We start from the raw sequence: 22,872 nt of genomic DNA, 5'->3' as shown, positions 1-22,872 counted from the left end.
GTTAGGGTTAGGTTAAGGGTTAGGGTTAGGGTTAGGTTTAGAGTGTTAGCGTTAGGTTTAGAGCGTTAGCGTTACGTTTAGCATTAGGTTAAGGGTTAGCGTTAGGTTTTTCGTTAGGTTAAGGGTTAGGTTTAGGGTTAGGTTTAGGGTTAGGTTAAGGGTTAGGTTTAGGGTTAGGTTTAGGGTTAGGTTTGGGGGGGTTAGGGTAAGGTTTTCGCTTTATTTTTACATTTTTCGATCTTTTTCGTCGCGCTGTGATGACGTCACATACGCGCTTTCGTCGTCTGCGATTTTGTCGTCCGCGGTTTTGTGGTGGAACCGATTATTGGAGATTGCAATTCTGGTGACTTTGACAAGACTGCATGTTGGTACCTTTAGATGCAATTTATTCCTTTTTCTTCAGAACACAAAGAACAGAAACATTGGATGCCATTTATTATAAACAGAATCAGATATGGTTTATATAATTTTTTTAAAAGTTATTTTTAATCAATGACATTGAAGCAACAGTTTATCTGTTTTTGTGCTTATGTCATAAAATTGTTCAGTGATATGTTTGTACTTTCCATCTTTTAACATCATCTCTGATGAATTATGGTTTAAGACTTCTGCTTTGTTTATTGCTAACACATTTTTATAACCCTTGTTAATTTGCTTGTAACCCCTTTTTATTTATTGCTATCAGCACTAGATATATTTGAAAAGGTGTGGCTGCATTGATTGTTACTCTATGATCACTTTAAATTTTTAAATGATCTTTTTATTAACACTTGGATCATTTTATAATGAATATTCACATTAAATAAATAAATAAAATATCAATCCATAATAAAAATTATCTGGCAACATATAACCAATCTCACAAGAATTTACATTCTTTTCATTTTAAATTTCCTTAAAAATTTTGCTTCATAATTGTTAATTACTAGATATATACCATATTTTTCAGAATATAAGACCACCTTTTTCGCTCAAAAAAGATGCTGAAAATCTGGGTGAATCTTATACATTGAATACAGCATTTTTTGCCTCCTGAAACCCCGCCCCCGTCACCAAAATGGCCATGCATAGCCTTTAGGAGACTTTCAGAGTGTTCCTGGGGGCTGGGGAGGAAATGTGCAAAAAATGGGCCGTTTTTTTGCTCAATTTCCCCCCCCCCTCGGAGCACTTTATAAGTCTCCTAAAGACTATTCATGTCCTTTTTTGAAAACAAAATGGGCTCATTTTTGCGAAAAATGGGCCATTTTTGGGAGGTCTGCAGAGTGCAAAACCTTTTTTTAAAAAAATTGTCTCTTCAAAATCTTGGTGCATCTTATACTCCGGTGCTTCTTATACTCCGAAAAATATGATATGTATTTTTTTGCAGCTATACCATAAACTTAAAATAATTTCAAACTGACCAAAATACTGAGAGAAAATGAATGAAAATAAATTTCAGTGATCTAGTGGACCTACGTTGCGAATCAGTTAACAAAAGAAGTGAATGTTCCATGTGCAAATAGTCAAATAGTGCTTAGAAGAGAAATTATGATATCTAGAAAGCTTGGAGTAAGTTTTTTCCTGTAACAGCCCTATCTCATTTGTGAAAAGTGATAGTAATAGAAAGGAGATACATTTTTAACTCCAGCTTTTTCCCCTACTGGCCATTCACGCTGATTCTAGTAAAACCATTGCCATCCTGTTAGAAATAATGACAATATTTGAAAACAGCTACATTGATCCTGAAATGTGCATTAAGAATCAATGCCAGATACCTAGCCAATGCTAGCTCTATTTTTAAGTTTGAAAAAACATCTAAAATTGGAACACTTGTAAGAGAAGAAAAAGTGAGTTGTCATATAGCCAAATGTATATCAACCAAAGCAGAGACAATATTAATTAATTAATTAATTAATTTCCCATGTTTATTTTTTGTATAAATAATTCAAGGTGGTAAATATACTTAAATATTCCTTCCTCCTATTCTCCCCATAATACAACCGTGAGGTTGTGAGGTGAGTTGGGCTGAAAGAAAGTAACTTATGCTCAGTCAACTAGAACTCAATCTCCTGGTCTCTAACCTGGTATCTTAACCACAACACCAAATTCCCTCGTGAACAATATGCTTCTGAAATAGGGAGAATATCTCTCTTACAGGTGGTGCTGCCCAGAATGGGAGTTTGTTTTTTTTTCTTCTTCTTCTTCCCCTTCCCCCTCCCCCTCCTCCTGCTTTTCTTCTTCTCCTTCTTCTCCTCCTCCTCCTTCCATCATCATGGGGAATGATCATGTGAAGCGTAGCTATCATGAAAACATCCTGTGGTATATTATGTTAACAGCCAAATAATATGATTCTTATAAGAATCAAGCAATACTCTCCCACCACTAACACCTCAAAACACTCAGCCATACAGATTTGTGTAATAATAGTTTATAGCTAAACATTTCAGGAGGATGCCACAGATAATGATACAATATGGTACTGATATTATAACACACACACACAAACACACACAAATCAATATGGAGGCATTATTCTGTTCGGTTTCTGGAATATACAGTCTAATGAGAAAACTGAGATAATTTATATTCTCAACCTGGACCACTGCAATGACACTTTCCCATTATTTGAAATTGTAGCAAGGATTACTTACATACATATTAGGGGACAGAGAACATAGATCTCTATTAAAATATCAGATAAGTGACAGTAAAAATACTTTACTATCATCTAAAGTAGGTTCTAGTTTTAAGATAATCATAATATTTATAATTGTGTTTCAGAAAAGGAACAGCAAAATTCAGGAATTTCTTATATTAGGAGAAAAATACATAACAAAAATGTAAAAAAAAAATACATACGCAGAAACTTCCAGTCAAGTTATGTTTTATTTATCATAAGTGATAACACATCTATAAATCATTAAAAATAACTTCCATATATATATATATTTATATAAAATTTAAATATAATGAACATTAGTGATAATAATACAGATTTATATATTGACTATGTTTGGAAACAAATAAACAATTAAACTTTGAACTTTTGATAGCTTATAAGGCAGAGCAAGAAGCTAAAAGCCAACTTTCCCCCTAAAAGGAATGCAAGTTTCATCACTGTATCTAAGGAAAGATATTAATACATAGGTTTTCAGAGCTGCAAACATAGTGTTCTATTCAAACCCAGATCTGACAAATATTTGAAGTTCTTATTTAGATCTCCCCAGGTTTCATACAGTTTACAAATTAAATGATACTATATTTCTTTACAATATTGTAAAATATCAATAAACAGGAATGTACACAAATACTTTCAAAGTCCATTAAAGACCACAGAATGAAACTTTATTTCCTGATTTGTGATAGGGTTTATTGTTAAAAGAGGGGCTTTCCTGTTCGCGCATTCTTAGCACATTGTACTCCCAAATTTACCCCCTTCAATAAAATTTCACTAACGTCATCCAGAGTTAGCAGAACCAACAAAGGAGCAAAGAATCCATACAGTCCTCCCAAAAAGATGCTAATTGGCCATCCAATAAAAAATAATATAATCAGCCAAACGATTCCCCACAGGACACAGGCTGCATCCATCTTGAACCTAGCAAAAGAATTAGATAAATTAATTGATAAGCTCTGATAAAGTTTTAGCTTTATTTATGATATCTATTAAGATTAAAGTATTTACATATTGGCATTTCCAATCACTTTCTGATTTGCTAGGAGGTAGAGAAGTCTGCATAATTTAGAGCAGAGATGTCAAACTTAAGGCCCCCGGGTCAGGGGTGGAATGCTATCAGTTCTCACTGGTTCACTAGAAACAGGAGCAAAAAATGCTAAGGTTCGCAAGAACTGGTAGTAAAAAAAAAAGCTTTTAAAAATGGGGAAAAAAGGTTCTGTGACCCTCAGCTGTGTCGTGCGATCGGAATTATTTTTTTTCACTTTAAAAAGTGAAAAAAAGGTTCTGACGATTGCGCAGCACAGCTAATTGTCATGGAACCTTTTTTTCACTTTAAAGGATTTTTTTTTACTACCAATTCATTGGAACTGGTAATAAATGCTTTAAAAAGTGAGAAAAATTGATTCTGACGATAGTGCGGATCAGCTGTGAGCTCTTTAACTTTTTAAAGCATTTTCCCATACCTATTCGCCTGAACCGGCAGGAAAAGATGCTTTACAAAGTGGGGGGGGAAGGAGTCTGACAATCGCGCAACTCATAGCTGATCCACATGTTCGTCGGAATCACTTTTTTCACTTTTTAAAGCATTTTTTCCTGCCGGTTCAGGCAAATAGGAAAAAAAATCCTTTAAAAAGTGGGGGAAAGTTGGCCATGCCCACCCAGTGACATGACCCCCCCCTCACCAAGTCATGGGGGGGAAAATTAGATTTCACCACTGCCGCGGACCGCATTCGAAGGACCGCGATGCCTCTGCCATTTTCACTGGCAAAGCGCTGCCGGAAGCTGTCACACGTCCCTCCCAAGCTCTATTTTCACTTGCAGAGTGCTACAGCAGGCCACTGCAGCCAAAAAGAGAGCTTGAGAGGGCTGCGAGTGGTTCTCGGCATCCTGGCCACACCCATTCAGCCCCCCAAGTTCAAATACAATCCTGATGGGGCCCTTAATGAAATTGAGTTTGACACCTCTGACATAGAACATAGAATAAGAGAATTGGAAGTGATCTTGGAAGTCTTCTAGTCCATCCTCTTGCTCGAGCAGAACACCCTGTACGAGTGATGGCGAACCTTTTTGGCAATGAATGCCCAAACCGGAACCTGCACATACCAGCTGGCCGGTGTGCATGCTGATCTTTGGGTTTCCAGTGCTGGTCTGCATACATGCAGGAGCATCGGAAACTGGAAAGCCAGGTGGACAGTGTGCGCATGCGCACCAGCCAGCTGATTTTCAGGTTTCTGGGGCTCTGGCATGCATGAAGATCAGCTGGCCAGCATGCATGCGCATGCCACAAACCAGAAGAGCAGCTGGCGATGGCATGCATGCCCACAGAGAGGGTTTGCCTGCCATAGGTTCACTATCACGGCTCCATACCACTTCAGACAAGTGGCTGTCCAGTCTCTTCTTAAAAGCCCCCAGCGATGGGGCACCTACAACTTCTGAGAGCAAGGCATTCCACTAGTTAATTATTCTCACCACTAGGAAATTTCTCCTTAGTTCTAGGTTGTTTGTCTCCTTGATTAGTTTCCATCCATTGTTTCTAGTCCAAGCTGTTCCATTGGTTGATTGTTCTCACTGTCAGAAAGTTCCTCCTTATTTCTAGGTTGAATCTCTCCTTGGTCAATTTCCATCCATTATTCCTTGTCTGGCCTTCTAGTGTTTTGGAAAATAAGTTGACTCCCTAATATTTGTGGTAACCACTCAAATAGCGGAACACTGCTATCATGTCTCCCATGTCTTTCTTTTCACTAGATTAGACATACCCACTTCCTGCAATTGTTCTTCATATGTTTTAGCCTCCAGCTCCCTAATAATGTTTGTTGCTCTTCTCTGCACTCTTTTGAGTATCTCAACATCTTTTTTATATTGTGGTGACCAAAATTGGATGCAGTATTCGGAGTGTGGTCTTACCAAGGCTTTGTAAAGCAGTACTAATATTTATGTTATCTTAATTCTGTCCCTCTATTAATACAGCCTAGGGTTGCATTGGCTTTTTTGGCTGCTGCACAGCAGCTCACTATCAGCTCCTATTTAAGTTATTGTCCACTTAGACTCCAAGATCCCTCTCACAGTTACTGGTATTGAGCCAGGTTTCCCCCAGTCTGTACCCATGCAAATGGTTATGACACTTTTTCTTGTTTTTTAATTGTTTCTACTCTTAAATTGTTTTGCTAGTAGTAGTTAATGATAATATACATTCTTGCAATTTCACTTCCAAGTATGCAGAGGCTTGGGATATGTTTAATGGTGTGATGGATTTTCTAACACTAATATAAGTACAGAGCTAGTTGTTTTAATGCCTCATTCAACTGTCTAGCTAACCATGTTCTCTTGGGGTAAGAGAAGGGGTGGGATTCTACTGGTTTGGACCGGTTCAGGCGAACCAGTAGCTCCAACTATCAGCTGGGAACAAACCAGTTTGCTCCGACTTTGAAGTGGGCCTGCCCGCCCACCCCTGCGTTATACTCATCTATATTTCCTTTTCCGAAGCCCAGCTGATTGGTGCAGCAAAGTGGATCCACTCTGCCGCGCTTCAGCTGTTTCTGATCCCAATACTCTGAATATTGCCTGAGGGCTAACTTTATTCTTACATTCTGCAAGATTGGGGCAAGGTTAAATCACTTGTCAATGAGTGAATGAGTGCCAAAGTAATGCTGGTTTTGGTCTAATATTTTATTGCAGAGTACCACTTTCTTTTGGTTTGCCTAGCTCTGTGGGTTTATTTCACTTCTGATGCTAATGTGTTTGCTAAAACTGTATTCTTCAAAACTCCAGGCTGACTCAAATCAGAGCTGTTTCATATACTGTAGGTTTGAGAATGCAGGAATATAAAATGAATAAATACATGGATAAATAAATTCTACCAATTCTAGACATAACATGAAATAGAGTTGATGTTTGTCTGGCTGAGAACTTCCCTGTAATTTCATAGACAACAAGTAAAAATTAGAATTTTTGAAAAATGAGTTCTCTCCTGACCTTTGGAAAGAGAGGCCAGAAAAATGACACACATTTTAATATGTTGCATGTTAAATAAATATTATGGGCAGAATAACTAATCTGTATTTTATGTAAGACTGAGGATGGTTCTAGATGCATTAATGAAAGGAAGAGTATAGTTGGGACTGAAATGTTTTTCTTTATTCTAGTTGTGCAACAAATAAATTCTTGTGTAAATTATAGATATAGAGTTTGGGATGACCAAATTAAGGTATTGAAATAGTGAAAAGAACTGAGAGCAAAGCAAACAGAAAAGTTTGATAGAATAGAGATAGTGATAAAGGGAGAAAAGCGGAATGTGCTGAGAAAATGTTAGAAGACAAAAGTAGAAGAGTGAAATTGTAGCAGTTGGAAAAGAAAGCCAAAATTGAAGTTGACCTACCTTGAGCGTCGATGTAGTTTTAAAGTTGTTAGAGACAGAGATAGTACAATAACAGAGAAGTTGATCTTGTGGGTCTGTGTTGTTGAGGTGGTTGCAGATTCAGTCAGAAGATCTGGATTGTGGAGAATTTATTGCTACAATCCAGGGTCTATGAAAGAAGAGTTGAGAGTGCATCAGACTGAAGTTCATCTGTGATAGCAGCGGGAAGACAGTCACAATATGCTGAGAGAAAAAGGAACATTTAACTTGAAAAGACTGCAAGGGGAGTTCATCTGGAGATCAAGCATTTGGATGAACTTGTGGAATCTACCTGATTCGGCCATTCCAAGGGAAGGAAAACCAGCAATTTGGTACAATCAAATTGGTCTGGTGGTCCCAATCCTGCTGGCTTGATCATTAGGGACCTTGGCTTAGCCTCCTGCTGGAATTCTGTCTCTAATAAGACCACACTTATCCATGATTTGATTGTAGCTGAGTAATCTCCATTTCCTGGAGGTCAGATCAAGGACGTTTGTGGCTTCAATAGCAACTATGGGTTTGTCCCCCAGTGATATTTGACATACCTGCAGATAGTCATGCCTTTGACCTGGCTTTACCTCAAAGCAATTATGCTATGATCTTAATATGGACAGAATTACATCTGGCCCATTCTCATGGTTAGTTAATTTCCAGGTGCAGCTGAGACTTCCAAAGGTCTGTGGGACCCATTAGAAAAGTCCACTCCTACTACATGATTGATTTAGAGGGTTCTTGAAGTGCTTGAAGTTTCTTAACAATTTGGCAGTTTATAATTATGTAATTAATGCCTCTTTTAATGGGAGCTGATATCAACAGTTTTAAAGGAGGTGACAATGCTTTTCCTTTTTCAAGAGTTTCCCACCATATCCAGCAATATCTGACCCTATTTCATCTTGAGTTTTCTCTTTTGTGAAAAAGTTATTGACCATGTGATAGGGATTTATTTAACCAGTACTGTAGAGAAAGCAAATTATCTGGATTCTTTTTAATGATGTTTGGGGCCAGGCATGTGATAGAGACAGCATTGCTCATTCTCATAGATGAACAGTGTCCAGACTTTGATAATGATAATGCACCCCTCTTAGTCTTATAAAACCTCTTGGCAACATCTGATCAATCATGCTTTCCTTCTGAACTGCCCTTTGGGGGGGCGGAGTTTGTAAGTATTGCTTTGTAGTGATTCTGCTCCTACTTTAAAGAGCAGTTCCAACCAGTGAGAAGGGATTAGTCTAGCAGCCACTCTTGTGTGACATTCATCTGCATTAAGCCCTTCAATGCATTAGCCCAGGGTACATAGCGCAATGCCATCAATATGTTATGTTTCATACTGGCATCCTAGGGCCAAGAAGAAATATTGCTGGAGGGATTTGAATGGGACAATACATGGTGAACTTGAAGCTAAGTAAGAAGGAGTTGCTGTGTGCACATCAGAGTTGTTAATAGGTTCTGGTATTGTTTCTTGACAAGATGGCACTAAAAAAGCAAGTCTATTGGTCTTGGAGTCTCACCTGGAGTCATGTCTACTGCTATATGGACAGATGGGTGCCATGGCTAGAAGGGCATTTGCTAAATTTGAGCTGATGTGCCGGTTGTGCCCCTTCCTGGAGTAAGAGGACCAGTTACAATGACTCATGCAGACTTCCACAAGTCACTCCATTTGTGGCTACTTTCTAAGACCATCTAGAAGTTGCAGTTGGTTTAAAATGCAGCAGCTGCATTTGATGAGCACTCTTTATTGTGATCATATTAGCCCTGTTTTGTTGACTGTACATTAGTCATTATTAGTTTTTTTGTACCATTCAAAATGCTAATAGTATGGCGGTATAGGCGGCACGGCAGTAGATCACAACGGCCACTCCGGATCCAAAGTGGTGCTATTTTTATGTTGTATCCCATCCCACGAAACATATGGATGTCAGAGCAACTGGCGTTTACATGTACCTTCAGCAGAAACTATGGAAATACAGAAACAACTCCAACACCATTAATGATGATTTGCAGGAGAAGCTGCGCAACCTCGGCTTGCTCCAAGATCCAGGTCCTCAGATCCCGACATCAGCAGAAGCCAACGGATGGAGGTGGGGGCATTGGAAGCGATGTGAGAGGAAGCGGAAGCGCGGAAAGTTAGAAGGGGTTAATGCTAGGCTAAAAGCAAACCATAGCCGGCCTGCTCTACCATCCATCCTGCTAGCAAATATCTGCTCCCTGGACAATAAATTAGATTACATCAGACTCCAGCAAGCTACACGGCGTGAATACAGACACTGCTGCATCTTTGTTTTCACGGAGACATGGCTGAGTGATAGAGTTCCGGATGCTGCTATTCAGCTGGACAGGTTAACTGCGTTTCGTGCCGACAGAAATGCAGCTCTATGCGGTAAGAGTTGTGGCGGCGGACTGTGTGTATACATCAACACAGAATGATGTAAAAACTCTGTCCTCGTTTCCACCTACTGCTCACCGCTTGTGGAGTTTATGGTTGTGAGATGTAGACCTTTTTATTTACCGCTGCTATTATACATGGCGTGTATATTCCACCTAGCGCTAATGCTAAGGAAGCACTCTGTATACTTCACAGTACCATCAACGAACTGAAGAACACACACCCTGATGGATTGTTTATTGTTGCTGGAGATTTCAATCATGCAAATGCGCTCTACATGGGGCAGCCTTTGAAGAGTATTCGGAGACTTCAACTCGTCCAGAATGCAGCCGCGCGAGCGATTGTGGGTGCACCTTGGTACACCCACGTTACACCTATCCTCCACGAGCTGCACTGGCTACCGATCGGTCTCCGGATACGCTTCAAAGTGCTAGTTGTAACTTATAAAGCCCTTCATGGTATTGGACCTGGGTACTTGAGAGACCGCCTGCTGCCTATTACCTCCCAAAGACCCATTAGATCACACAGGGTCGGCCTCCTCCGGGTTCCGTCTACCAGTCAATGCCATCTGGCTATCACCTGGGGGAGGGCCTTCTCTGTGGCAGCTCCGGCCCTTTGGAACGAACTCCCCGCAGAAATTCGGACCCTCACCTCTCTCCAGGCCTTCCAAAAAGCCGTCAAAACCTGGCTGTGCCGGCAGGCCTGGGGATGATGAGTTCCCTTCCTCCCTCGACTTGTGTGGCTGTGTGATTCTTGGTTGTTTTTAATTACTTGTATTGTACTTTGTGTTCCCTTTCCCCCTTTGAGTTGTTCGCCGCCCTGAGTCCCTCCTGGAGTAGGGCGGCATATAAATAAAACAAACTTCAACTTCAACTTCAAATCTCAGGACTGTGCTCCCTAAATTTCATCAAAATGTGGACTTTGCAACCAGAGGGGAAAACAGGCTGAACGTTGTTTATACAAACATTCCGGGTGCATATCAGGTGAAGCCCCGCCCCCACCTTAGCTACTCAGACCACATATCTATTATGCTAATTCAAGCATACAGACCACTCATTATAACAAGACCAGTTCAGAAGCAGGTGAGGACCTGGCCAGCAGGAGCCATCTCTGCTCTTCAGGACTGCTATGAATGCATTGACTGGTACATGTTCAGGGAGTCTGCAACCAACGGTGGCTCCATTGACTTGGAGGAGTATACATCGTCAGTGACTGGCTATATCAGCAAGTGCATTGATGATGTCACAGTCTCCAAGAAAATTATCTCACACCCCAACCAGAAGCCGTGGATAGCTGGAGAGGTGTGTGCTCTACTGAAAACCCGAGATTCTGCAGTCAGGGCAGGTGAGAAAGTAGCCCTAAGAACAGCAAGAGCCAATCTGTCCTGGGCCATCAGAGAAGCAAAGCATGCACATGCCAAGCATCCACCAACACTTCACGAACAGCAGCAACACACGGCTTATGTGGCAGGGCATCTAAGCCATCACTAATTACAGAACATCACCACCTGCCTGTGAGAGTAATGGCTCACTTCCAGATGTGTTAAACAGCTTCTATGCCCATTTCGAAGCACAGAATGATGTGACAGTGAGGAGGACTCCTTCCAACGACCAGATACTTTGTCTCTCTACTATTGACGTGAGGAAAGCTCTAAGCAGAGTCAACCCACTGAAAGCTGCGGGAGCAGACAATATTCCTGGCAGAGTACTCAGAGGATGTGCAGACCAACTGGCAAATATTTTCACCAACATCTTCAACATCTCTCTGAGTACCACTGTTGTCCCAAAGTGCTTCAAGACAATGACCATCTTCCCCGTGCCAAAGAAACCATCAGTGCCCTGCCTCAATGACTACTATCCCGTTGCACTTACTCCCAACATCATGAAGTGCTTCGAGAGGCTCCTCTTGAGGCATATAAAGACCCTGCTGCCCGTAACATTGGATTCACTGCAGTTTGCATACCGCTCGAATTGCTCCACCAATGACGCCATCTCTACTACACTCCATCTAGCCTTCACTCACCTAGAAAACAAAGACTCATACGTACAAATGCTGTTCATAGACTTTACTTCAGCATTCAACATTATCATTGCCTAACATCTGATGGGGAAGCTGACCCTGCTGGGCCTGAACACCTCCCTCTGTAACTGGATCCTGGACTTTTTTACTGGAAGACCTCAGACAGTTTGGATCACGAACAATACTTCTAACACCATCATACTGCACACTAGAGCCCCTCAGGGCTGTGTGCTCAGTTCCCTGCTCTTCACCCAGCTGACACACGACTGTGTAGCAATGCACAGTTCGAATCACATCATAAAGTTCGCTGATGATATGACCGTGGTGGGTCTTATCAGCAAGAACGAGGAGACAGCATACAGGAGAGGAAGTGGTGAAGTTAACAAACTGGTGTAAAGCGAACAACCTGTCTCTGAATGTAGACAAAACAAAAGAGATAGTTATTGACTTCAGGAGGACACAACATGACCGCTCCCCGCTGAAGATCAATGGCTCCTCTGTGGAGATTGTAGAGAGCACCAAATTCCTTGGTGTTCACCTGGCAGAGAATCACACCTGGTTCCTCAACACCGGTTCCATAACAAGGAAAGTCCAGCAGCATCTTTACTTTCTTAGGAAACTGCGGAAAACACAACTTCCACCACACATCCTCACAACTTTCTACAGAGGGACCATCGAGAGCACCCTGAGCAGCTGCATCACCACCTGGTTTGGGAATTGCACTGTTTTGGATCACAAGATCCTACAGCGAATAGTGAGGACAGCAGAGAAGATAATCAGGGTTGTTCTTTCCTCTGTCATGGACATATACACTACACGCTGCATTCGTAAAGCCAGAAACATTGTGGCTGACACCCCCCCCCCCCATACACGCTCTTTACTCGCTTGCCATCTGGAAAAAGGTACAGAAGCATTCGGGCCCGCACAAACAGACTGTGTAACAGTTTCTTTCCACAAGCCATCAAACTCCTCAACACTCTCTAAGTTCTTACATTTAGAGCTATACGTATGTAGTTCTTTGTTCTGCTCTCTTTCTATCTATGCTGTCTGATGTAGCATCTTGGTCCTGGGGAAACATCGTTTCATCTCACTATGTACTGTACTGTATATTGTTGAAATGACAATAAAACCTACTTGAATATTGATTTAAAAAAAGTATATATGGCTTGACACTAAATTATCTACAGGATCTCCTTCTCCAATCAGAGTTGGCCCATCTGAGGATGTTCTTCTCTCTTAAACCCCTGGTGATACCCTTAGGTACACAGGGTAAGATGGGAGAATTGAGGCCTTCTGCACTGATTTGTCATCACAGTGCTGATTCTCAGAAATAGCTTCCCTGTAAATATAAAATTGCACCCGTAGTTTGTGGCCTTCCTGAAGCTGATACAGGTAGTCCTCCACTTACAACAGTTCATTTAGTGACTGTTCGAAATGACAATGGCACTGAAAAAAGTGACTTATGACCCTTTTTCACACATATGACCATTGCAGCATCCCCATGGTCTGGTGATTTATATTCAAATGCTTGACAACTGACTCACATTTGTGACGGTTGCAGTGTCCCAGGATTATGTGATCACCTTTGCAACCTTCTGACAAGCAAAGTCACTGGGGAAAACAGATTCACTTAATAACTGTATTACTAATTTAACAACTGCAGTGATTCACTAAACAAATGTGACAAGAAAAGTTGTACAATGGGGCAAAACTCATTTTAAAAATGTCTCATTTAGCAACATAAATTTTGGGCTCAATTGTGGTCATAAGTTGAGGACTATCGGTATAAATTTCTGGAATATCTTCTGACCTGACTGTCTATCACTCATAATTCACATGCAGTTGTAATTGCTGTATTATTTTTTTTAAATATGTGTGTGTGTGTGTGTGTGTGTGTGTTGTGTGTGTTGTGTATATTTACAGTACTATGGACATTTTATTACTTGCATTACAAGTAGTCCTCGCTTAACGACAGTGTCTTAGTGACCATTCAGAATTATGATGGCCCCACCTCCCCAGAACTTATCACATGGTTCCAGATTTTGATCCACGTCACATTTGGGTCCTTGGCATCTGGGTCACATTTAATCAAAACCTGTTATGGTCTTTAAAAGAGAAAAAAATAAACAAATAAGACAGATAGGAGCACTTTAAAATTCAGTGATTTCTTCAATATTAACCAGGCTGTGAAAACCAGAAGAAATAAACAGTTTTACAAACATTTCTAAAAGACTAATATATTTAATCTAAGGAAGTATGAACTTCAAAAGTTTGATGTAAGAAACTGTTTTATAATTTACATTTTCTGTTGGTATGGGATTCATTTCTGCTATAAAATGAACACCGTACCAACTTTTTCCTCTAAAAAATTTCTACATAATTACAATAAGTATAGAATTATATTTTACTGTCTCAAACAAGTTAGCATGACAGCTCATTAGGATTACTCAAATGCATGCTTGGAGAACAACATGTTATTAAAATATTATAACATCCTATTTCCATATTTTTGACACTTATATAATTCATCATTTGCTAGAAAAAGAACTATGAAACGAGGCTCTTTTGGAAAAATGCATGCTTTTGTTTTTAGTTTTCAATTTTTCATTGTTTTTAGAATAAAATGGATATTTCCAGATGTTACAGCTTCTGATGAGTTATGGGATTTGATTCTAAGGCACTATTATATCCTACAAAGTGGTCTCAAAACTATATGGTAGAATTAACTTAAAAGGCTCTAATAATGAAAGAAAATATTTTATATCGTTGATTATTCCAATGAAACAGAGCAGCAGTGCTTACCTTGTGGTGAATAAGCCTTCGGAAGATGTTATTTCTTCCAGCGGTCACTACAGTATAAGGCATAAATTAGTGTCACACCCACAAGCTAAATATCACCACAAGTATCTTACAATCATGACTTTGTTTTTCTCTTGCAAGTCAGCTAACAATTAAAATGTATAAGAGAAACCACATGTTGAATGAGATCATGTGTTTAAGCAACAGAAAGAACAAAGTCACTTCTGTTTTTTAATTTTGTTTTCAAAGAAGCATTTTCTGCATATAAAGGCCACAGTGGGGGTGGAGTTGTAGTTTAATAAAAGATGACTCCCTCCATATTGGCCCTTGGGAGAAAAAAAACAAGTGACTTTGCTGACTTTTCTAGACAAGAATTATTAGTGAATGCTAGGAAAATAGAAGATTTCCCATGTCCATTTATTTTTCCACTGGGTTGGGAGACGTAATTGATGGTGTGTGTGTGTGTTTGTACAGACACACACACACACACACAAACCATCAATTATTTCTCCATATATACAGGTAATCCTCGTAACAGTTTGTTTAGTGACTAAAGTTACAACGACACTGAAAAAAAGTGACTTATGACCATTTTTCAAAGATATGACCTTTCCAGCATCCCCCTGATCATGTGATCAAAATTCAGGGGCTTGGCAATTGGTTCATACTTATGACCGTTGCTGATACCTTTTTATGATCTTCTGACAAGCAAAGTCAACAGGGGAACCAGATTCTCTTAACAACCGGGTGACTTATCAACTGCAGTGATTCACTTAACAACTGAGGCAAGGAAGGTTGTAAATCTAGGCAAAATTCATTTAAGAAATGTCTCACTGAACCACAGAAATTTTGGGCTCAATTGTGTAAGTAAGTTGAGGACTACCTGTACTAGGAAAAATTTTGCCTGGGAGTCATCTTTTATATTCTTCCAATCCAGTAGAAAAATAAATGGACATGGGAAATCCTCTATTTTCTTAGTATTTCCTGTAATAATTCTTGTTTAGAAAAGTCAGCATGGTATAACAAGGAATGTATCAGACCAGAAGCAGAAGAATCCAAGTTCCCATCCACCTTTAGACAGTCAGTCTTTCTTAACACAACAACTTACCTTGAGCAGGCCAATAACAGACAGATAAAATAAGGAAAGGCAGCCAGGATATTAGTCTAATAAAGGATAACCCAAATTCCAGTTCCAAATGGGAACTCCAATGCATAGTAAGACTCAAACCAGGCCTAAATTTTGGATGTACCCAATTGTAGGCAACACTCATTCTTACTAGTAGAGTTCAAGCATTTTAGTAAGACAGAAGTGAAAATAGAAGATCGGAGATAACACATCAGAACTTTTTAAACGAAACAACCTCCTTTATACACATGAAATATTACAGTTCAGTTCAGTTCACTTTATTTGTATGCCGCCCTTTTCCCTGGGGGGACTCAGGGCGGCTCACAGTTCAAAAGGGGTGGGGGAAGGACAAACAATTTACAACATAAAAACATTACATCATTTAAGAACTCAACAGTCATACAATTTGAGTAGGGGTTAGAATCTTTAACCCCAGGCCAGCCGGGATAGCCAGATTTTAAGTGCGGCGCGGAAGGTCTGGAGGGTGGTGAGGGTCCGGATCTCCATGGGGAGTTCGTTCCAGAGGGTCGGAGCAGCCACCGAGAAGGCTCTCCTCCGAGTAGTTGCCAGTCTACACTGGCTGGCTGATGGAATTCGGAGGAGGCCTAATCTATGCGATCTTATTGGTCTAGTGGAGGTGATTGGCAGTAGGCGGTCTCTCAAGTACCCAGATCCAATACCATGAAGGGCTTTGTAGGTGACAACTAGCACCTTGAAGCGCACTTGGAGATCAACAGGCAGCCAGTGCAGCTCGCGGAGGATAGGTGTTACGTGGGTGAATCGAGGTGCACCCACGATCACTCGCGCGGCTGCATTCTGGACCAGCTGAAGTCACCAAATACTCTTCAAGGGCAGCCCCATGTAGAGCACATTGCAGTACTCCAGCCTGGAGGTCACAAGGGCACGAGAACAATTACAGGGGCCTACAATTTTCCTCCTCTTGGGCAGGCCCTATCAAGCACAGCCTTAGGAAATTCCCTCAGGTTTGATTTAAGGATATACAGCACAATGGTACTTCTGTTCTCCAAATAATAAAATTGCTGCTGGAAGAACAGTATCTATACCTCCCTGCAGTGATTACAGTATTCAATATTTTACCTACAGAAATATATAGCATTTTGCAAAGGGCCCTCCTCCTGGATTCTTTCTGGGTTATTTCATTTTCCTAAATCCTATTTCCTTAGTTCAGCTTCCTGTAATCTTGTCATTCTGTCTCTAATCCTAATTTAAGCACATACTCATTTTTTCAGGTGTACCATAGTAAAGTGGAAATCTTTGAGATCTGTATTCAACAAAGAATAGATGTGATTGCACATGCACCCAGCAGGAAGTGAATTGCTTTATTCAGCTATTTTTATTCCTGCCCATCTCCAAAGCAAAACTGGAATAATAATTTGCCTATTTGCCTCTTCTGGATTATTCTTTTAAAAATATGGGACTGCACATAAAGAAAAAAATTGTGCCAAAGGTGCAGGGCCTATCCTCAACAATGCCTTTAAAAGCATTAGGAAAGGAAGTTATTAATAACAGGAGGGGCTACAAATAACTAGGACCAAGGAATTTTAGGGGCTTAATGCAATGAGCAAATGGTGAGGAATTCACAGAGTTGCACAAGGCAATAGTAACTCCAGATTGTTTGGGCCTCCTTTCATCACTAGTTTTGAAGGCCTGCCTCTCCACAAATCTTACTGATCTTATTACCTCAGACAACCCACCTTCCTTCCTTCAGATGAAAGTAGGAATAAGGTGTACTGTAAACCCAGATATTAGGTTTTTTTTTAAATCTATTTCTGTCCAAGCCTTGGTTGCATCACATTTCTAGATTCTGCTCCATTCACTTTTGTAAATTGTTTATATTTTTGTTTTTAATCATATCCAGATTTAAGAGGTGTGTGTATATCTGTGATTTGTAATCCCTGGAATCCAATGAAAGGCTCTGATATGAGGGGAGCTGTACACAAAGCCCCTCACTGAAATATATGAGGCTTATGTCTGAATAATCAGATCCAGGATTTAGATCCAGGATTTAGGTGGTTGAATTTATAGAACAGGGATTTATTTTGCTAGCTGTTAGTATATTATTGTATTTGTTTCCTTCACTCTGTTTTGTTTGTTTTGTTCTATTAAATATTGCTAATCATTGACCAAATTATTCTTGATCAATAGAAAGGGGGGAAGAGGGGATTTTTTTAAACTATGTGGTACAAGAAAACATTGTTTTCAAAATACAAATCTCTCTCTCTCTTTCTTTCTCTCTCTCTCTCTCTCTCTCTCTCTCACACACACACACACACACACACACACACACACACACTTACCTTCTTTCAGGAATGTTGGGCAGCTTAAAGATGACGCCTTCCTCTTTTTTACTCTGCAAAACAATCCTGGGTAGGTTGGGCTGAGAACCAGTGGGTGGCCCAAATTCACCAATCGGCTTGTGTCTGGATGGTGGGGGTGGGGTGGAAATGCATTCAGGCTTTCCCCATCCCTGGTTTAACATCTTAACTGGTTCACCACCCTAGTTCTCTTATTGACCCCGTCTATCTCATATGGAGATATGGAGGATTGCTATGAAATATCTGCCTTCACTCCAAATTCAGAGAAACAAATAAAATCGAATCATGAAATCCAGTCTAGGGGATCCATGTAGCCCCAGCCCAGTGAAATAATAGCCCTCTTGGTTGGTTCCCAAAAATTTGCCCGACAAAGCCACAAGATGTTGAAAAATATTACTACAAAATGACTAATTGTGGAGCTGAATAAAATAGCAACTCATTATTTACCCTGAGTAATAACTGTAGACAATAATTCAATGCGTCTTTGTTATTTCCCAAAAGAATTCACATACTTTTATGTTGACATGTGGTTTCAAACATTAAATAACCAAAAAGGGGAAGGCAATTGGGACTGGCATTTCTTCTTTCTTTTTTTTAAATACTTTCCTTTGAGTTGCTAAACCAACAAAAACATCTTCCTGCAGCTGTCTGGCAGTTTCTTAAGCTTAACATTTTAATCACTGCACCGTAGTTGATCTCAATATCAATGCCAGTAAAACTATCAGTTTTTTTAAAAAAATAATCCATAGAAATGGAGAATTTAAAAAATGAACTCACTAGAATAGCTTTGCATACTTTGGGTCTTCTTGTTAATAATTCTGTAATGTACTTATCTAAAAATTATAAGCCTCATTAATAAGACTAGTCGAGGAGCTGGTTCAGAAAGAGCAGCTGTCATCAGCTGTCACTGCCTCCTTTTCTTGCATAATTTAAGCATACAGGATGCCAGTGGGTGAATGCTGTAAGAGCAGGGAATCATTTAGGACACAAAAAGATCTAATGAAATATACTTTGACCTTGCAGTTGTGAAAATTGATGAAGGCCTAGTATATACTGGAAATACAGTTCTATATTTTTTTTCCTTTCAGATTAGGATAACTGTTTATGAAATAAATGAAAACAGCATTAAAATCTTAGTGTTATCTATTTAAACTCCCTTTATATACGAGTAAAACTCACATCAAAAGTCTGATAACATTCAATGGCAAGGTTATGCAAGAAATCAAAAACTCTAATTGGAACCTTTTCACAGAACAGTATTAACAAAATTAAAAGTTAACAAGATGCACATTTATTTTCTATGTAATGTATCTCCAGAAGTTAATTTTAGTTAAATTAGATGCTATCTCTGTGCGTATACGTGTGTGATCATATATACACATTAATGAAAACCTATGATATTAAACCATGAAGGACATTCCAAGAATAGCCTTTATGAATGATGCATGTGCAAATTGTACATAGTACACTGATGCATACTCCATTGATCTTCTGTTTACAGGACTAAAACAGAAAAGAACATCAAACCATGTAAAAAGAACAGTGAGTATATGTCATTGCTAAAGTAGAGATTCTAACTTTCACTCCCCTGTGGCCTTTTTGTGTGTCTAAGAGTCAATCTTGAGTGCAGTATCAGAATGGGAAGCATGTAGCATGGCTAATTTGAAGTAAGCAAATAAAAACTTTGAAATAAAAGCAGAATTGCAGTCATTATTTGTCTAGAATGGAGAATAATAACCAAAGAGGATCAATTTCTGTTTAATCCTTACAGGACACATTCTCCCTAATGCTATAACCATACAGTAGTTGAGCTGCTTTTCTTACAGATGTAGTCATTTATGCTTGCTAAATAGTAGTCCTTGCATAACTGAAAGGACTACTAAATCAAATGAAATACTGTATATGAATTATTAATTAATACTAGGCAATACAGACTTCCAACAACCAAAATATTGTCTACATGCATGGATATCACCAAATGGAGCACACAGAAATCAAATTGACTATTTTGTTTATTTATTCAATTTGTGTGGCTGCCAGTGGTGGGTTTCAAAATTTTTTAGAACCTCTTCTGTAGGTGTGGCCTGCTTTGTGGGAGTGGCTTGCTGGCCATGTGACTGGGTGGGAGTGGCTTGCCAGCCATGTGACTGAGTGGCAGTGGCTTGGCAGTCGTGTGACTGGGCGGGTGTGGCCAACTTGTAAAATGTGGTGAAACTCACTTAACAATACTCTTGCTTAGCAACCAAAATGTTGGCTCAGAAACTCTGGCATTTGAAGCATACAAGTCTTAAAGCTGTCAAGTTACAAGACCCTTGCACCCCTAACCCTTTAGAAAAAAATCCCAGGGGTGTTCAAACTTGACAGCTTTAAGACTTTAAGATTTAGATAGGACTCTTAGAGGCGGGCGGGGCGATTGGTGAGCCAGCCAATCAGTAAGCGGCGGGCAGTGCAAGCATGGTCCGGAACGGTGGGGGGAGGGAGCTGGAACTGGTTCTAAACGGCATGGTAGATTTGTGGAACCTCTTCTATAGAAGAAGTTAGAACTGGCAGGAACCCATGCCTGATGGCTGCCCACCCCAAATTCATTACTCTGAATGGCTAGTCAAAAAGTCCATGCAACATATAATAATAAAAACAACACTGACATCAGTAGCCAAGAAAAAGACAACAACAGATCAACATACGGTAACTATCATACAGCTCAGCCATACAGCCAGATCTCCAAGTTCAGAAGGCAGAACAAAAAAAAAGGAGATGATCTGAATTTCTAGAAGCACAATGAAATGGGATTAAAATTAAATACAAATAAAACAAACTAATGACAAGCAGGTTTAGCCTTAGAACTGGCAGTGAAGATACCGAAATGATGGATAGCTTCTTTCTTTTAAGAACCACTATCAATATTAAAGGACAAGCTGTCAAGTAATACAATTAAGCAAATATACTGCAGACTTGGTAGAGCCGCAATGAAGGTCTGCAAAAATTAGAATCATGTAAACAATGGTTTCCTCCGTGATACTATATGGAAGTGAAACTGAAATTGAAGAAGCACAATAGTGTATTGATCCTTGGCTAAGAGCCAAGGTGGCGCAGTGGTTAAATGCAGCACTGCAGGCTACTGCTAGATCAGCAGGTCAGCGGTTCAAATCTCACCGGCTCAGGGTTGACTCAGCCTTCCATCCTTCCGAGGTGGGTAAAATGAGGACCCAGATTGTTGGGGGCAATATGCTGACTCTCTGTAAACCGCTTAGAGAGGCCTGAAAGGCCTATGAAGCGGTATATAAGTCTACTGCTATTGCTATTGCTTTTGAATGAGGTTAATGAACAATACCATAAATAGCCAAGAATACGAACATTCTCATTCAAAGGCCTAGCTCTATGGGAAAGGTGTAAGGAAAAAAACTAGGATGACTGGCCATTAGGCAGGTGGAATTCATTACAGTGGCAATAGGTGCAACATTGGAAGACCTGAAGGACAAGATATCCTGAACAATATCTATGTAGTCACTAAGAAATGACAACTACATAATGTACATAATCAATAAAAAATGTTTTCTGGATATAAACATATAAGGGGTGCAGCTTTAAGTCCTGAAAAGTGTTTATAGTAAAATGTGTAAGAAAATATTCATATTTACTTTTTCCTGTCTGATATAAAGTAATTAAAAGCCTGGTTACACGTCAGTATTATTGTGAACTAGCAAAAAGCTCATAATTATGCTTGTTTGAAAGCCAATTGAATCCAGTGCATTTCCATAGTAAAGTCAGGATCTCTACTGGTTTTTAATGCTTGTAAGCCACCCATAGTCATCTCTATACAAAATGGGAAGCACACAAGTCTAATAAATAAATATATCTCTAAATTTAAATGAGAATCAAATGGGAACTTACACAAAATGATAAAAGTGTTTTAAGGCCACCACTGAGTTAAGCTTAATTTTGCTTCCTATACACTGGCTTTATTTGCACAAAGCATTGAGCAATCATCTAACTAATCACATTTTAACAGGTTATGCAGTCTTAGTCTAACTTATTTGTTCAGGACTGTGTTACACACTCAGAAAATTGGTGGATTTAGTCATCATGGATTAGCATGTTGTGCAAGTAACCAAGGATGCACTTAATTTTTAAGTTTAATTTCTTGTTTATAATAGACACCTAGGAACTTTTAACAATGGTGGCACTGAGTTATGTTCTATTTTAAAATTGTTTATAGACTTAGCATCACGTGCCAATATGAAATTCAAACTCAAGAATGTCCATTGCTATTAACTTTTTAAGAAGCATCCTGTGAATCAAGGGATTTTTTTTATACATTGGAACAGTACTTGGAAGTAGCACACTGCTCCATCATCCATGCTTTTCTCTTTACTGTAATTAAACATTCCATGTTCACAGACTATCAATCTAAAAATAGATCTTTTGACAAGAGAGATGTCAGATTTAAGCAGAATGGTGAAGCGCCTCCTGATGCATAACAGGACTACTGTTATTTTGTAGCCTAGGAATTTAGAGCTGATATGGGTAGGCCTTTTGGCCTTATCTTTGGTGAAGAGGGCAGTGGGAAATCATTTATTATTAGAGAGCTTTTCACCTGGAGACTGCTCAGTGTGAATATCATGTAGACAGAAATCTAATTGCTTCAATTTAGGTCCAACGGTGGATATTCTTTACATCAACAGAAAGAAAACACAAATGTGAGACATACCAAAACAGTAGTGGGAAGTCAGGCATCACCCATTCTTAGATTAAGTGAATAATTTTCTCATTTTCTACCATATAAAACATTTCCTAGTATGCTTTATATTCCTAACAACTCATGCAAATCTATTAGTTTGTCAAATCCTAATATAAATGCTGGTGACCTCAGCATTAACTTCAAATCAGCTTAGATAAGTTCCTCAGTATATTCAGTTGTTAAATGTGTGTAGTGACAGAGCCAATACAATTAGAAATTTTATAAAAAATCTGTAAGCTTTCATCCTTGTTTATTGTACTTACTGACAATCTTATTAAAACCAATTAACTAAAATATCTCAAATTTGTGATTAATATATATAACAAGTAGCAGCTGTGTCTGCCAGTATTTGGGTTTATTTTATTAAAAGGCACAAATTAGTTAAGACACTGGAATATTTTTAGAAAATAGGTTAGAAAGCC

At 39.4% G+C, this 22,872-nt stretch overlaps 1 long non-coding RNA gene across 1 annotated transcript; it reads right to left on the bottom strand.

Moving 5' to 3' along the window:
* Window positions 1-2,997: 2,997 nt before the first annotated feature.
* Window positions 2,998-17,750, bottom strand: LOC116503410. Its single transcript, XR_004254692.1, has 4 exons — window positions 17,695-17,750; window positions 14,254-14,300; window positions 7,032-7,179; window positions 2,998-3,577 (listed from the first exon to the last, which is right to left on the bottom strand). It is a non-coding gene; the product is annotated as an uncharacterized LOC116503410 (long non-coding RNA).
* Window positions 17,751-22,872: the final 5,122 nt, after the last annotated feature.

The sequence above is a fragment of the Thamnophis elegans genome, chromosome 1 (assembly GCF_009769535.1).
Source record: "Thamnophis elegans isolate rThaEle1 chromosome 1, rThaEle1.pri, whole genome shotgun sequence".
NCBI classification, from domain to species: Eukaryota; Metazoa; Chordata; class Lepidosauria; order Squamata; family Colubridae; genus Thamnophis; species Thamnophis elegans.
Note: the sequence above shows the minus strand (reverse complement) of the source record. Positions and strands in the feature narration are given on the sequence as shown.